Source organism: Nannospalax galili, unplaced genomic scaffold, assembly GCF_000622305.1.
Source record: "Nannospalax galili isolate Female #2095 unplaced genomic scaffold, S.galili_v1.0 scaffold191, whole genome shotgun sequence".
In the NCBI taxonomy this organism is placed as follows: domain Eukaryota; kingdom Metazoa; phylum Chordata; class Mammalia; order Rodentia; family Spalacidae; genus Nannospalax; species Nannospalax galili.
In genome coordinates, this window is record NW_008331484.1 from 5922557 (window position 1) to 5929409 (window position 6853).

Here is a 6853-nt window from a genome sequence, read left to right on the forward strand (position 1 = left end):
AGCTAATTCCAACAAACAACTTAGGAAGAATTAGAAATCACAATTATGTAATCTAAACAAAAGTTCTCCGGGAGACTCTTTTTTCATCCATTTAAGCATTTATCACAGTTCCGGGCATATTGTCAACACATAGAATTTCAGTGACTCAAGTAACTTCTAACACTGGAAACAGCATGAATGGACTTCTTATAAATGAAGCACAAGAAAGTCTAACAATGGCTGAGTTTTCTGTAAAGCCATCCACCTGATTAGCCCCTGTGTTAAACACAGGACAATGATGTCATGAATTGCTGTTTTAAATGGCATTTCTGAATGGAGAATGAACTTTGCTTGTACTGATATACTTGAATAGTATACACAATCACAGCAAAATAACAACATTATTCTCTAAGGACAGCCTGTAAAAACTCAAGTGAAACTTGATGCATCTACATGAATTCAAAGAAAATGTATATGCATACATATGCAAATAATTTAAGGTAACTTGGGCAAAGTGGATGTATGTCAACAATCATAACATCAACATCAGCCTTAAAAGTTTTCAGTCATTGCAACACTAGATCCTAATGTTCTCATAAGTAATTATTCTTCCCTTTTGCTGGTTGCTCTGTATTAAGTGCATGAGAAGCAGGAAGGACCTAAAAATAGGGATTATATGCTTCCCTTCCCCTGACCCCCTCCTCTACCTTCAGATGTATATGAGACTTGGGCTTTTGGCTAATAGTAAATGCAAAGACAATTTTCTTTAGTTTTTGCAATACAACATGCTTTATTAAGCTGATGGAAAGGTATTCCTTGGAAACCAACTATAACAACACTTCTTAATTATAGCAAATAATGAACAAAATAAACATGTATATTTATATTAATGGACAAATGAAGGTAACAAGAATAGAAACAGAAAGACCCAAGTGCAGTTTCATCAAATGTAAATGGCCATATCCCAAACACCTTTTTGAATTTCTAAGGATTTTTTATTTAAATAACTTACACGGTCTCATGGGGATGTTTAAGACTAACTGTATTATATGTTATTTTGTTCCCATAGTTGTCTCTGAAATGTCTGGAGCATTCAAACAATTGAAAATATAATTCTGTCAGCCTAGTCAGGTAGAAGAGTTTCCAACTTCTGTAGAAAACAGACAAAGCTTGGATGTTTCCTGTGCCAATTAGCAGTTTTGCTGAGCAAGAAGGAAGTGTGTCTAAAGATGCCTGAATAAGAACCCAGCAAGCTTAATATTTGAATGAGAACAACCCAGCAAGCTTCCTTGGGCTTTTGGCACCCATGCAGACCACAGTAAAGAGTTCCCAGGAAGTCATCCAGTTCCACTGAACCATAGGGATTATGTGGGAGGGAAGCAGTTGTGTGGCTTATCCCTTCAGCACATGTCCAGGGGAGGACATTTGCCAATGTCTGGCACCACGCAGCTTACAAACATTTCCTAGTGAACATGTGAATACAGCTTTTCAAATACCAAACAATTGGTGCTAAAGAAAAAGTTCGGTGAAACCTATGAATTGTTTGAAAATTCAAAGAAGTTGCAAATTTTTACTTGGAAGTAACATACATGCTTCAAGCGCACAATTCAATTTAGATTCAGAATACAAGTTTATTTAGTTGTGGGATACTTGCACAGTGATTTGTCTATACTGCTCTTCAATACAGTCACTTGAGGAACATCTATCTTTCCAGACTTTCATTAACAGTTTCAACAATTTCATTAACAGTTTTGAAAGAAATAAGCTGCATTATAAGTTAGTTATCATTTGAGATGTTTAATTAATATGCTTACTTTGCTAATCCTCTTCTTTTACATCTTAATTCCTTTTGACATCTAAGAAGAGCATTTTATCTTATTCTTCATTCAAAAATCCATATTTGTTACTTTCCAATATACAAGTTTATTTTGCTTTCTTCTTTTTTCTTCTTATAGCCTCCTGCCTGTGTCAATTTTGTTTTCCTCTTCTATGAACTGAGGTTTAACATATCTTTCAGATTCTATTTCCTGCATACATATTGCTTATGCCTGATTAAGAAGTGCAAAAATTCAATAAATTTATGATCACTTAGTAAGTCAGTCAAACACTTGACATTAACAAGCACATTAAGATGAACAAAGTTCAGTCTTGATAAAGGAAGAAATATGCTAGACATAAACAACTAATAATTACAGTGTGAGAAATATCTACCTGAAGTTAGTTATCAAACCAAGAGCCAGAGTGAGGCTTTTAAAACAGAAGTCTGATCTTGTTAGTATTCTGTCCAAACTCAAAGTGTCATCTAATTTGGCTTCTGATTTTGGGTTTTTTTGTTGTTGTTGTTGTTTTTGGTCTTTTTGAGACAGGGTCTCCCTGTAGCTCCAGCTGTCCTGGAACTCACTATGTAAACCAGACTGGCCTTGAACTCACAGAGCTCTGCCTGCCTCTCCCAAGTGCTGGGATTAAAGGCGTGCACCACTGCGTGGCTTCTGTTTTTAACGTATTCCCCTTTTCCCTTTCCCATTCTTACTCCTTCATTTATTTGTTTGTTTTTGTTGGTTTTGTTTTGTTTTGTTTCATTGAGACAGAGCCTCAGCTGGTGTGGAACTCACTATATAGACCAGTTTGGCCTTGATCTCAGAGACCCACCTGCCTTTGCCTCCCAGTGCTGGTATTAAAGGCTCGTGCCACCATGCAAGGCACCTGGCCCTTCTTATTCCAGTCCCTCCATACTAGTGCATTTAAGCTCTTGCTGTCTGTCCAATAACGTCTTGCTATTGAACACAACAAATGTGTTCCTGCTTCTTTTCCCCAGATATCCACCTTTCTCTTACTTTTTTTTTTTTTTTGAGAAAGAGCCTTGCTCTGTAGCCCAGGCTAACCTCAAACTCAGAGTACAAGGCCACTGCACTTGACCCTTCTTTTATCTTTTAAATCTTTGGTTAAATTTCTTCTTGAGACTTTCCTTAACCATTCCACTTCATATTGTAGACACTTTCCAGAGCTACCTGTCCCTTTCCCGGAGGCTTATTTATCACCAAACGAGTTATATATCCCCTCATCATGCTTTTTCATTGGTATTTAGATTCTGTTTTGCCACCTAGAATGTAAGATCCATGAGGGCTGGGAGCCATGTCAATTCATTTATTTTATGTGTTTATTGTCTATTTGAGAGATTGGTATATACAAAATGCTCAGTAAAGATACGCTGGGTGAATGTAACCAGAAGTTTGTGTTAGACTTCTGCAGAAAATAGAACCAATTATGAGTGTGTTTTCATAAGCATTGTTCTAGCTTGGTTTCCTGATGCTGTGATAAAACACTGACCAAAATGAGCTTGAAGAGAAAGGGGTTTATTTGGTTTACAGGTTGCATTCCATCTTGAAGGAAGTCAGTCTGAGGAAGGAACAGAAACAGAAACCATGGAGGAACATTGCTTTCTGGCTTGCTCCCCTTGGCTTTCTCAGCTACCTTTCTTATGTACCCCAGGCCCACCTGCCCAGGGTTAGAACAACCCATAGTAAGGCGAGCCCTTCTACATCAACTAACAATCAAGAAGATGCCCCACAGATATGCCCATATGCCAATCTGATTGAGGAAATTCCTCAGTCTATGTTCGCTCATCCCAGGTGTCTCTAGTTTGTGTCAAGTTGACAAAAACTAACTAGCACAGGTATACACATGTATGGAGAAAGAAGGAGGGAAGAGAAAGAGAGAGAGAGAGAAGAGAACGAGTGGAAAAGAGACATATTTATTATAGGAAATGGCTTATATGATTATTAAGGCCAAGAAGTCCACAATGTGGCATCCACAACCCAGAGTCACCAAAAAGCTGATGTTGCAAATCTGTTCTGTTCAAATTGAAGATCTGAGAGCCAGGAACACTCATGTCTGAAGTCAGGAAAGGCTGTATGCTCAATTCAAACAGAGAGTGAATTTACTCAGTTTCCTTTTGCTTCTTTTTCTTCTGTTTAGGACTTCAGAAGAAAATGTCTCCCCCTTCAAGTGTTATCCATTCAAATACTAATCTCTTCTGGAAACATCCTCACAGGAACACATAGGAATAATGTTTTATCAATTATCTAGACGTGCCTTAACCCAATCAAGTTGACACATAAAATTAGTCATCATAAAGTCAGAAGAAAAGCCATGGAAAAATAAAAACATAAAGGATTCTTGTTCATGGGCTAAGGAAGGCTTCCTGGTTAATGTAGCAATTTAGTTTGGCTTTAAAAGACAGTAGATGCTTTCCAATTTTATAATGGTGAGAAAGGAATATCTTAATCATAGTGAGCAATGCACTAGGGCGTTCTGATTAAGCTGATAATAGAAGTGATTCAGAGTGATTTAGTGAGTGAGGAAAGGCACTGACATGTGTAATGGGAAGTCTTGAAGTCAGGGAGGCTTGTAGTTGGCATCTTCCAATAGGCCCTGTTTTCTTGCCTATGTATCTTCGTGTCTAGAGTGGCTTTCTCCTCAGATTGGCTGTGTTCACAGGAACAAAAGAGCTCTAATAGTCCAAAGATTCAAAGCCTCACACTACAACACTCAGGAGATAAGAGAAAGGTCTTAGAAAAGTGGGCACACTTTTTCCTCTGATTCGTATCCCTTTTCTAAATCAGTCACTTCATGCACCAGATTCAGTAGAGCACTCATGATCAGCCTGGTTTATATGAACTAGCCACTAGGAAGTGGAAATTGATTACTATGTTCAAAATAAGATGATCATGGGCTAAAAAGAAAGATATATAAGTAGAACAAGGCTACTTGAGAAGGGTTGAGAGCATGCAACGGGATGAATATGGACACAGTACATTATATACATGCCTGAAAATGTCATAATGAAACATTATTTTGTACAGTTAATTTTTTCCACTTTCCTTCAATTCATACCATTCCTTCAAACTCCCAGCCTACCTGACTCCAGGTCCTTTAGAGCCTTTCAGCTTATCTCAAAAATATTTGATTTTGTTCTTTGCTTCTTCTGATATGTTCTTCCCCAGATATTGGGATGTCCAGCAGCTTTACTTTGTTCTTGATACTTCTGAGATGTCACATTGCCCCACGGTAGGATCACCATAGGGTAGGCTCCACCAGTACAGAGTGTTTTGACCCTTCCTGAAACTTCCTCCTCACAACACTGACTGATTCCGGACATTATAGGCTTATTCATGAGTTTTCTTTCTTATTTGTAGCCTCCTCATTGGAAGACAGGCACCATGAGGGTAGAGAGTTTTAGGACAAATATATACTCTGGCTGACACTGAGTAATATTATCAAGTTGTCACATTTCGTAATGCCATTGGCTAGAGTTCACTGAGCACATTAGCACAATCAATGTATCCCATTATATAGGGATCCTCCACCAAAATGTAAAAGAAGTTAATATCAGCACCAGTGATTGGCCCCTCTGCTTCAGAGGGATGACGTAGGAGTCTATCGCAACATCCAAGACTGGGAAAGTTGGGCTAAGCCTGCTTGGAGGACAAGTCAACCTGCTGGACCTCTTTGCTGTGACCCTGGAGGTTCTGTGCTTTCAGCCACATGTGAGACCTTGACATCTCAGAACTTCATGCCAGAGAAACCAGTTACTGCACCAGGGCTGAGCCCCAAAGTCTGCAGCTTGAGGAGTTTGTAGCTGCAGAGGCCGCCATCGCTGCTGCCATGCCTCTGTTGGCATCTGTGCTGCTTTCCACCATCCCACCTGCCAGTCAAGGAAGGAGAGGAGAGAAGGAAAGAGGACCCTTTGTTTCCTACCCAAGTTAATAGGAAGTAACAGGCAAATACTCTGATTCTGCCATGCTCCAGGAATCATGCCGCAACCCATTACCTGCCTTGAAAAAATCAAGTTTAAGCAACCAGTTTCCAAGTGCACACATTTTGGAGTGTGACGTGCTTTCCACATCCTTATGACTGTAAAGTACTTGGCACACTAATGCTCCTCAGAGGGCTTTTTAAAAGCATGTAACAGTTCTGCTACAGAGTTTTAAGAACAATTAAACTATTCACAAACTGAAAAGTAAAATTGGGATACTTCCAAAAATACTAGCTAATACATCATTATCATTACAAGAAAGAATTGGACCACAGTTCTCAGAACTAATATTCTTTAACATTGATTTAGCAATTTTTAGGTGCCAAATACTATCTTGAATACATTTATTTGTTTTATTGAAATATCTCAATGATTCAGAATTTAGATACCACTCTTAATCTTCATTTATGCATGAGGTACAGAGAAGTTTGATTCTTGATTAAACTCATGTAACTGAAAAATGAATGCAAGGGAGGAATTGACTAGTACCCTCCAAAATTTCATGTTTAATTAGAACCACAGACTATGATCATATTTAGAAATAAGGTCTCTGCAGATGCAGTTAGGATGATAGCATATTGAACTTATGTGGCCCCAAATCCCACAACTCGAGTCCCAAAAGAAGCTGCAGGAAGACAAAGGCAGAGATGAGATGGCTATGTGGTGATAGGGGAAGAGATGAATTTACTACAGTCACCAGAAATTAGGAGAGACTTGTGGAACTGATCTGCCCTCAGAGCCACCAGAAGGACCTGACCATGCAACTGCGTTTCTGACTGCATCAGTCTCAGAAGATCTTTTATATGTCTCTATAAGTGGCTACCTATAATTAGGGATAGTGAATATTTATGTATTTATTTATTTTTCTAAAAGCAGGTATTTTAACATATATTATGGAACAAGCTCTACACTGAATTATTTACATGTATTAATTCGTTATACAATCACTCTGAAAGATAATAGCAAGCTAGATCTAGGACTTGTAGCCTTGGCTACAATTCTGTAATGATTCTGTTGGAAAAGAAAAGTTGGCCCTAAAATATTGGTTCACATATCTTG